At 33.9% G+C, this 11,398-nt stretch overlaps 1 long non-coding RNA gene across 1 annotated transcript; it reads left to right on the forward strand.

The window, feature by feature from the left end:
- The first annotated feature begins 1,764 nt into the window (after positions 1-1,764).
- LOC144361491 (uncharacterized) lies at positions 1,765-2,595 on the forward strand. The gene is made up of 2 exons (XR_013422391.2): positions 1,765-1,967; positions 2,459-2,595. It is a non-coding gene; the product is annotated as an uncharacterized LOC144361491 (long non-coding RNA).
- The last annotated feature ends 8,803 nt before the right edge of the window (positions 2,596-11,398 follow it).

Raw genomic sequence — 11,398 nt, forward strand, 5'->3', positions numbered from 1 at the left:
CAGTAATTGTGTACATAACATATCTGAAACATAATTACTGGTGGATAATTTATGTATTTGTAGTACATACCTACAATTTCGTGCAAATTGTCTACATGTTTGATAATAGAATTTTTTTTTCTATATTTTGGTCAAGTGAATCTTGTATTTCACTTTGTCACTGTTGTTAGAGGATAACAAATTATTCATTTATAGCTTGATTCTGGTGTGTGTGTTCCCAACAGTTGAATATGCATTGATGTGTTTCAAAATTTAGTTTAGTACAAATTGTGTAATTAGCTGTTGAATTCTCATCATTTATTGTTCTCTGAATTTAAAATTTTAAAACTGGAAATGCATCATGAGATATGGTGTAATATTATTTTTTTTAAATTAGTTGTGTGTTTTGTGAATAGAGTGATATTTCGTGACACCCAAAAAGTTGTTTTCACTATGTGTTTTTTGCTAAGCTTTTGACAGATTTAACTTTTGATATGAATTATTTTGTGTTTGTCGAATGTTATGACGATTTGTACAACATGATTGGGTTTCAAACATGCATCTTGAATCCTAAACTCGGTTTATATTTCTCACCACTATGTGTCTCCATACTTTGTCGTTCTCTAAGCTTAATCAAAAATACATGTGTAATGAAAACATGATAATACACTTCATTTTTCGCAAATGGCTGTCACGATCTCATTGAGAATGAAAGCCACGTGACTTGATTTTGACCCCAAACAGCGTACCTTTCTCTCTCGTCATCGCATCCACTGTTCCGAATACCACAATGGTCAAAGAAACACTGCATATACTGTCACAAGTCGCAAGATTTCAGCAGCCTTTAAACAAACATATATTAGATGAAAACAATATGCAACTTTTGTATTGCAGTGTATAACATCATAGAAAATCAAACAATATTTTATTTGTTTATATTTCACATTTGTATATCTTTTTCTTTGATTTAAACACATGCTGGCAATATTTAGAGAGTGATTAAAAAGACCTGGAAGTACATAACAATAAACTTGTCATAGTGATAACATATCTAACAATTGGGCTAGAGATTAGCAATGAACACATATCAAATCGATTACATGCTTTTGTTGTGAAGCATACAACAATTACCTGCCATGGTTCATGCCGAGTGGAGGTAATGATGGATTGAATACTTTAGGTCAAGTATGTAACAATTTCTTGTGCTCGACCTTGATTTTTTTTAGGCAGACTGGCAAGCTTAGCTCATTATTTCTTGTGCTAACTTTGTTAATATTATGTGCAGATTTTTGTTTTCTTTAGTGCATATATATATAAACACAAAGCTCCTGATGAGTGAGGAACTTGTACCTTACGAAACAGTGCTGTCGAGTTTCAATATTCATGTAGTTGTGTATTAATTTCTCTATTACCGTATTTATCCGCTCTACATATACTTTGTATTTAGCACTTTTGTTTTGGAATAATCGACTTTCGATATATATTAATCTACACTATATATATATAGTTTTAATCATACAGTTTTTGTGTGTTTGAGAACAAATTGATGTGTAATTCTAACACACCATCTGCATGTTTGAAATTTATAAAAAAAGTTTTTAAAGTTTACCACCAATGTATTTATTATGTGTAGAGTTATACTTACCATGAACAATCTGATTAAAATCTGATGTATTATACGGCGTTTTATTTTATATATTTATTTCACTTTTACTATTTTTTTATTATTTTGTATTTTTTATGCTTTTTGTTAGTACTTGTGATTCGGTATATTTTTAACCATCGCCACACACATCTGAACCAATAACTATGTAACGATATTTCAACGCGACCTCTTCCGACTGATTTAGTCAACGAATCATAGACCTCATTCCAAAGCGCACCTGATGACGTCACCGGTCAGAGTCGGGTCACAAACACACTCCAATAAAATGGCGGATTATACTGATGTTAGCGATGAAAATGATCGGCAAAAACACGGCTTTTCGGTGAGTTTATCATTGCCAAACGCAACGAAAGTCATCTATGATTTTTTTGTTTATATTGTGGCTTGAATGGTTCAAGTTTAGGTAGTTATTTTGTGTAGTTATTCCAGGAGTGACGTTTTTCCCAACGATTCGACCGAACACGGGTATCTTTTTCCAGTCGCTTGCCCTAGAGACGGGTGATGTTTTGTTGACGATCGGGCCAAAATCGTCTACGGTATTGAAGCCGTAGCTGTAAATATTCATCAAAATGTATCAACATTTTGTACAATAACTCTTTATTAAAGTAATTGAGCTTATTTGGACTGGAATAAAATGTTTTTTAATTTGGACCACATCGCAATTGATCATGAAATATTTTTGGTCTAATATTCTGCGTGGACGTTGGTGCGCCGGAGACCGTTATACAATTTAAAATCAGTTTGCATTGTTTACTATTGCTGTTTACAGTGTTCTAATCATGATGATTTACTTGTTTTTTGTTTCCATTCTAGATAATTATTCTCAATGTTTGGTGTAAAGTTGAAGCGATGACTGAATAAACGAACCTTGGCTGGCGAAGATGCATCAGGAAGTGTGCACATTTGTTGAAAATAAAAAAATATTCAATGTAATGACCAAAATCGTAAAATTCTGTCGAATCTCTTTTGTATATAAAAAATGTACTTAGTAATTTTCTATTAATGGTTTATGCAAGTTAATTTATTGATCTTTACATGAATTGGTGGGCAAAATACAGAAAGATTGCCCGTAGAGTATTGCTACACTGAAAAGTATGAATTGCCAAACAAAAATTATACTAGAGCGAGGAACTGACACTTTCTCGCACCTCATCTACACTTGATATTATTCTCGCCACTGATATTTTTCGCCTTGGTGGTGGTGTGTAATTTTGAAATTAAACAGTCTAATGACGAGAATCCAAATTTCCACTGATAATTTGTGAGAATTATCAAAGGTCAACAAAATGCATGGCAGAACAAATTAAAGCCGATGAGAACATGACACCTTGCCAAACTGCGAAAAGCGGGCACTTCTCACACTCTATGCCGAAAAAATGTTAAATTTGTATTTTTGTATCAATCGGAGCACCGCCCCCCCCCCCCACCAATAATTCCTACTGGACAGGGCTCCGGCAGTCAACCGCACATCTAGATCGCCGAAGCAATGACGATCTGGATAGTACATGTCTGACCGTGTTTTCTACAACTTAAAAAAAATATGGTCATGAACACGTCAGTAAAAAGAAAAATTAATAAATTGTCCGTCATAGTACACAACAGAACATGATTTTTTAGCCTTCAAAGAAAAAAAGAAAAATTGACCCGGGTATCTAACCACCTTCCGGGCAATTTTCCTGGCCAACCTTTGATTGAGATGATTGTCTTCAAAATGAAATCTATGCGGCGCCGCACGATCTTTTTTCTTGTACATTGTAATTGTATGTTAAATATGTTCTCCAATGAGTACGCCGTCGGCCAATATAGAAGGCGGGCTGTGATTGGCTTTAGCTTATAATATTTGAACGGGATTTATGTAGGCATTGGGGCCATATCCTTGTTTTGGCATTCGCAATTACTAAAACATTAATAAACTATCAACAAATAAATAATAGATCAAAATAAATGATAGATAAAAAAAAATAAATAAAATAAAACAAAATAAAATAAAATAAAATAAAAAGAAAGGCAAAACTAGGATCTTATTTTAATCAGATTGGTTGCACAAGGAGAGTCTACAGTCTGGGTCGTGCCTTTAAAACCTGTGATTAAAATTGAAATACTAGACAATAATGATGGGGACATGTGACCTAATTATTTTACATACTTACAATATATCAAGCCCTGTTGCAGACACAAACATGTAACCAGGACTGTCATGAAGGTATCAGACTTTAATAATAGCCATAACTGTAATATCTAAAAACACTTGCAGACAGGAATATGTATCCATTGCTATATTGAAGTCATCAGACAAGAGGAATGGCTATCCTATCAGATGACAATATATGATCATGTGATCTCTAAACTATGTAAGCATATCGAATTCACTGAAATCAACTGCAATTATGCATCGAAAACTGGGCGTTGTTGTAATCGAAATCCAAGCATTGCTGCCATGTAGTTATATTTAGACCTATTCAGTTTACCATTACTAAAACAGGGCGATTTTTTGTTCATACTTTGTATCAGGATTATGCATATTGGGTTACAGATGCACGTCATAAATATTCAAAAAAACGACTGGCGGCCATTTTGTTTTTAATCATGTCCATGTCGATTTATTACTGTTATGTCATCTAAAATACTATATATTAGTCAACTGGCAATCAATTGTTTGTTGTGGTAACCATGCAAGTTTCTGTATGTATGTATCTGTGATTATAATGACCATATTGTATATCTACACGTGGTTTGAAATGAACACTGAGATCGGGTACCGGTATAAACTAATCGGGACTGTACATTGGCAATGCTTGTTAATTATCTAATTTGCATAAATTAGCCTATGTCTAGCTTCTCAACACAGATATGAATAACAACTCACCAGCCTTTAATGAAACTTAATAAATAACATCTCTAGTTTGGAGCTGAAATCGTGCAAAGTAATTACAAATTTACACAAATTAGCCAATTTGTAATTGTTTAAACGACTTTTTTGGCATTCTGAAGTAATTTTAAATATACTCTCAGCACACAGCTAAGCGTTCCCTTATCTTTTATTATTATTATGCTTTATTTAATGTCAATTACATCAAATAAATAACTGAGTGAATAAATTAAGGCAGTGTACAATGGAAACGCCTAGTTGTACAATAACCGGGCCCATTGCTGTATCAAAACACATCTTCATTTTATATCACTTGTTTACACGACTGCTAATAAAACATTACAGTTTTACTACAGTCATGTGAATGTGCTACGAAAAATATTATTGTTGACATTCTAAAATCACACCAAAACTGATAACTATAGATGCTGGAACAACATGTTTTAAAGAGAGCACGTTTAACATTGCGACTACAGTTGCAAAGCTTATGCAGTGAGACATTCGCCTACACACAAAACTGACGTCTTTAGTGGACAATATCTACGTTATCCTTAAGGTTACTAGTAATTTTATGACCCAGGGAATTCAACAGAATTTATTAGTTTTTGTTTTTGATTTTGGTTGCACAGCAGCAATGTCGGGATACGATGCAGCATATTGCGACTAGAGAAGTACATTTATTTTGTTTTTGAATGTTGTAAACGATGTCCAGTTCATTGGCACACAGTTCACAGACACGGATAAGTTTACGTTCACCCTTAATGGAGGGCGCTATTATATACGTACCATCGGCATAGCTCAAGTTGTTGATAATACATGGTCCTTTTATATCACCTAATTATTAATTAACTTAAGTTAACGCCTCGAAAGCATAAAAACAAACGAATAATACATTACTAAGAGAATTATAATAACGGATGATCTCCTTATGAATTATTTCAGTTTATTAGTCAGGAGTGTCAACACAAGCCAGAGATAATACATTATCCTGTTATCAGAAAATCACAACGCTTCAGCGCAAGAGGGCGCGATACCGATAGCTACCTCAAGGGTAACAACCACATTGACTGTTGTAATGCCACGTATTGGGTATTCAAATTATCTGTACCTTTAAAGTTGTTAAAAGTTTCGTGCCTTCAGTTTTTCACTGGACTTGGACTTGGTTGTGAATATTATTCAGTTGCTATAGTAGAGGTAGGTGAGTTTTTATGACGCTTCAAGTGCAATGACGATGTTAAAAAGCATATGAATTACCATACTCCATACAGCAATATTGCATTTATTTGTTACTTGCCATGGTAGGTTTTATTGGTCATTAATACGTTCGGTATTTCTTATAAATCCTATTTAACTTATATTTTGAGGAAGAATTATTGCTTCAAATGTTGTCAGATAATTATTAGATGATTGAATGTATATACACCGACGCGATGATATATTTGGACTTTGACCTTTAATGGAGGTGGGCTGTGTAAGGCTATGTTTACACAACAGCTTTACTGACAACAGTTTGATATATTTAGTGTTTAGTGATATAGATATAACTACCCAAAAGTAGTATGTACAAAATGAGGTCCGGTGAAGGGCATGCCTTGAATGTGCTTGGTAAATATTAACTCAAGATAGAAGCTGAGTGTGTAGGTTTCTCACACGTAAACAGATAGGTGTAGGTCACACATGCTACTTACACCGTACTGACGCTGAACCTGTTGCTGGTTTGGGATATCCACATGAGACCCAACTCAACCCACTGTGGATATCGTCATGGTAACATTTTGCAACAATGTGGTATTTATGATGTGAATTCTTGGCAGTGTTCACATCAATAGTCAACTATGAGCTACACATACTTGCCCGTAAGGTAACCACATGTAGATTAAAATTGAACAAATCAACCGGCTTATATTGTCAAGGTGGGGTGACTTATAACTTATAATTGTGTAAATTCCTTGCTGGTCATATAGTTTCATTGAATGTTATTATGTAGTTGATACCTGACAAAACATATTAAGACATATTAAAGCAAACCAATCCCATCCTACAATACAATACAATAACATGGACCGTTCCACTCTCTCCTATTTAGACATACCACTGTAACTATGGGTGGATGTATGGCCAAACCTAAAAAGGCCAAGAATGGGTCAAGCGAGAATGAACCTTATGAACGGAAGCCAAGCTCCACAAAGAAGCGTGGCAGCTCGAAAGCTAGTAAAAAGAGAAACAGCTTGGATGAAAAAGAGGACTCAGATCGTATTGTTGATCAAACAAGTGGAGAAGACGATGACGTTACAGAAACGTCTAAAGAAGAAGATGAAAAACCTGGTTTAGAATCCGACTCTGAAGAACAAAATGGGGAAGTTTGCAGTGAGAACAAATCAAAAAATAGTAGCGATGAAAAACAACAAATTGACAATAATTCGGAACATTTAGACAATTTAGTTGACTTTGATAAGATTCTGGAGACAATCCGTGCAGATCGGGAGGAAAAAAGTGATTCGAATATTTCAGAAAACGAAAATAATGACGAAATATCCAACCCAATTGTGTCAGAATCTCTTGCAAGTGACAAACACGATAGTGCCAGTGAAACAGGTTCAACTCACATATCAGATGTCAAGACACACATGGATTTACTAGTTGAAGAAATGGGTCTCTCAGAAAATGACCTGCTGGAAGAAATTAAAATAGACTGGACATCTACTAAAAATACTAGTGATGCTCAGACAGAAAGCTCCGTGGTACATGAAGATAACAAGATAAAATCAGTTGATTCGGAATTACATGCATCAGCAACTCAACAATCTGAGTCTACTGATAACAAACCTAACAATAGAAACGGTGGAAGTCATACAGTAGAACGGGAAAAGATGTTGGAACCAACAGATACAGCCAAACAGATTAAAGACGCATCTGAAATATTGAAAGAGGAAAAGGAATTGCTTCGAAAAAGATGCAATAAGCTAAAAGATGAGATAAATAACCTGTTTAAAGTTGAACAGAGTACTGATAAAGATAAAGTGAAGATGAAATATGAGAAAGAGGTTATCCCTCCATTGGAAAGTGAATTACAACAAATAAAGGTAGAGAATGAAAAGAAAGATCATCGCATTGGGGAATTATTGGAACGTTTAAATCAACATGACAACTTGAAAGGAGATTATACTACATTAAACGAAACGTTGTGGGGTGAACTTGAGATCAAGGAAGGGAAGCTGACTGAACTAGAAGCCAAGGTGATGGAGCTTGAAACCATGATAGAAAGCAATGTTGAAAAACCTGTTTAAAATGATCACAAAGATATTTAGATGGCAAATCACAGGCATACGCAGATTTAGAGGAGGCGCGCCAGGCGCCCCATCCCGTTTAGCTGACAAACACTGGCAAATCAATTGACAAACCCAATCCACGTCATGGAGATATTCAATATCAGTAGCGCCCTCGTTACCAAAATGTTTGGATCCGCCTATGACCAGTACCTAATGAACATGAATAAATTGTTTAATATGCTGCATATACAAATGAATCAATGGGAAAATGGGACAATGTTCCTAATTGGGCGTGGTAGTTTATTTAGAAAAAAAATCAGCACATACATTTCATGCGTGTTATTTTGTTTGTAAATGCCATGAATAGATTCAACTATATGTATCCTTGAAAGTCTGAGAGAATAATTTGCATAATGTATAGTGCATATTCCTTCTTTTTTTTATTTTATTTTATTTTATATGTATCGATTTTGTGTAACACATTTTTGTAAAGTGTACCTCTTCTCTAAACTGTATTATCATTGCTGACTTTATTTGGAATACCAGTAAGTATTCTTTGCTACTTATAGACATTTGTTTATCTAGGATAATGTACTATATAACATAAATAGTATATTCCTGGTAGGATTCAAACAAAAACTGGTGGAACATTCCGGAAATTCACAGATTACAATAGTGCAGATATCATTTCTGTATCATCGTTTTACTCAACATTTCTGATGATTGTTTTATTCTTTGAATGCTACTAAATACTTTATTGAACATTCGCAACTATTACCAAGATCTGATATAATTATGTTAAATAACGTTAAGATATGTTATCACGATCAACGATTGTATGTGTTAAAGTGTGCTTCTAGTGTTATATTAACTATACGGTATTTAGTTTTCTTAGTAAAATAAATTCAACGGGTCAACATATTTGTGCAGAAACAATATTTGTACACAAATATCTCTTGCTATCAAAATATTAAACATATATACACTGTGCATCGATAGAGGGCGCTACACCATTCCATCTATACGTACCTGCCTAAAGGTTGATAACCTTAATGAGTGTTATGTCACATCGGTTTATTTGTAGTTCCATAGTTCGGGGGACTTAACCTTATTGTGCCAGCACATATACAAACTTATAGCGCTAGAGGGCGCTACACCATTCATCTATCAGTACCGACCAGAAGGTTGACAACCTTAGTAAGTGTTGTGCTACATCGATTTATTTATAGTTCCATAGTTCCATAGTTCGGTGGACTTAACCTTATCGCGTCATTGCTCAGTAAATTCCACAGATGAATACAGGTGTGTAATACAATCACATAGTTACGCTGGACTTGGCTTCCCAAATTACTCTGTTGCTACAACAGGTATGTGTAAAACTTTGAAACAATTCCATATGGCAACGTTATACAGAACTATTTTGCATTTATTTGAGATGTATATAATGGACATTTCTATTAACCCAACCGTTAATACATTGAATGATCAGTAATATATTATTATTTTTTTCATTTACCCAGCGTGTAATATTTATTGGGAGACAAATTAGTTGTTGTGGATAGAACTGTACGCTGTTGCCTCGTAATCTGTGGACTTTGAACATCTAAGTGAATGACATAGCTTTAATGCATCTGTATCGACCACAGATGGTACTGCAATTGAACTTTTAAAAGAAAATGATTTACTAGCAGGAACATTACTTACTGCCAGGGATTACAGAAGAAAGACCACCTGTTACAAATAGTTGTGAGGTTCGGATAGAAAAGACCAACATGCTGAATTCAGTTCATTCAGCATTTTACGCATCAGCAATTCAACAAACTTCATTTGAGTCAAGCTATAACAATCATATTAATGCCAGTGATAAAAGTCAGTGTGTAGAAGGGGAAAAGTTATCGATGACCTCCGATAAAATAAAACTATATAAAAACAAATGTAAAATGTTAACCGATCAAAACGAACTACTTAGAAGAAGGTGCAATACGTTAGAGAATGAGGTAAATAATATGTTCAGAGTTGGAAAAACCATTGAATTGAATGAAGTGAAGATGAAATACGAGAACGAAGTTATCCTAGCATTGAAAAGTAAATTACAACAAGTACAGGTAGAACATAAACTAAAAGATCGTCGCATTGGAGAACTATTGAAGCTTATAAAGAAGAAAGATAACTTGAAAGAAGGGTATATTTCATTAAACGAAAAGTTATTGAAAGAACTTGAGTTCAAGGAGGGGAAGCTGACTGAACTAGAAGCCAAGGTGGTAGAGCTTGAAACCATGCTTGGAAAAGATGTTGGTAATGATGGTCATCTAGATATTTAGATGGTGAAGCAAGAGCAGTAACTACTGAACCTGAATAAACTACTGTAAATGCTGCATACATCATTGAGTGAATCACAAATGATACGTGGGATGCAGGAGGAAGGGTGTTAGACAAAAATAAGCACATCAACAATTATCACTGTTTTAAAGTGCATAAATACCATGAAAAGCTGAACTATATATAAGCCTGTAAGCATTTTAAAAAATAAGCAGGTTGCATTTTTGAATGTATTACAATTGCATTATATAGTTTCACTGTTTGTTATTTTATAAGTATCATTTTTGTTTAACATAATATTGATGCTTATTGTTGTTCAAGTATTATTTTTAGAACCATTTTATAACTATATAATTGCATTCGAATAAATTGAACTACTCTACACAGAGTTAATGAACATAACCCCTGTACATTAGTTTCAAATTAGGTTTACTTCACAAACAAATTCAATATAAAATTTGCCATTATTGGAGCACATGAGATTGTAGCAGGTTTTAGCGGAAGTCTTTGATGATTTCCTTCGAATGTAACATTTTAGCAAAGTGTATTTACAATGTTTAGGATGAGACTAAAATGTCAAAAACATAAATGCTGAAAATTTTTCACTGTTGTGAGAAATATATAGAGAATATCCAATGTGGGACTGTGTAATATCATATTTAATAAATTCATTTAGTAATGTGAATATTTTCCGAGCAATACTCGTGTAGTATTTTAATAAAGAACATATGAAAACTATTTTAATAAATAAGCCCGCTTATCGACTGCGATTAAACAATTTACAATAACAATGATGTTTTATTATATGCATCTACTTCACTTCAATCTGTAATTGGCAAATTAGTAGAAAAACATAAATACTTAGTTTGAGAAAAACTTTTTCAATATTTAAATTAGTTAGAGATGAGACTGAACTTTCTTGAACTTCCTGCCACCACAGATGACGCACTTCGGACAGCTCCTTTTGAGTGAATTACTTATCATGCACGGCAGGTTACCTAATGACCTTGTAATATGGAGAAACATATGTCGTATTACTCAATTATTTGGACAAAGCCAACCATGAACATGTGAATAACACTATTAATGCATATCCTAGTGTTTTGATGTATTTTAGCTTCAGAAAAATGAACACAAAAGTACTTATTAAGGATTAGTAACACCGAAATAATTAGCAAGCTGACTGTTGACCTCTAAGTATATCATTTCTCCTTTAAGTTTAAAGGCAATTATCATATTGTTGGGAATGGGAATATGACAATTTCTAAAATTTCTGTTTCATATTAAATTCTTTTA

This window comes from Saccoglossus kowalevskii, chromosome 12, assembly GCF_978046115.1.
Source record: "Saccoglossus kowalevskii chromosome 12, keSacKowa6.1, whole genome shotgun sequence".
Taxonomy (NCBI): domain Eukaryota; kingdom Metazoa; phylum Hemichordata; class Enteropneusta; family Harrimaniidae; genus Saccoglossus; species Saccoglossus kowalevskii.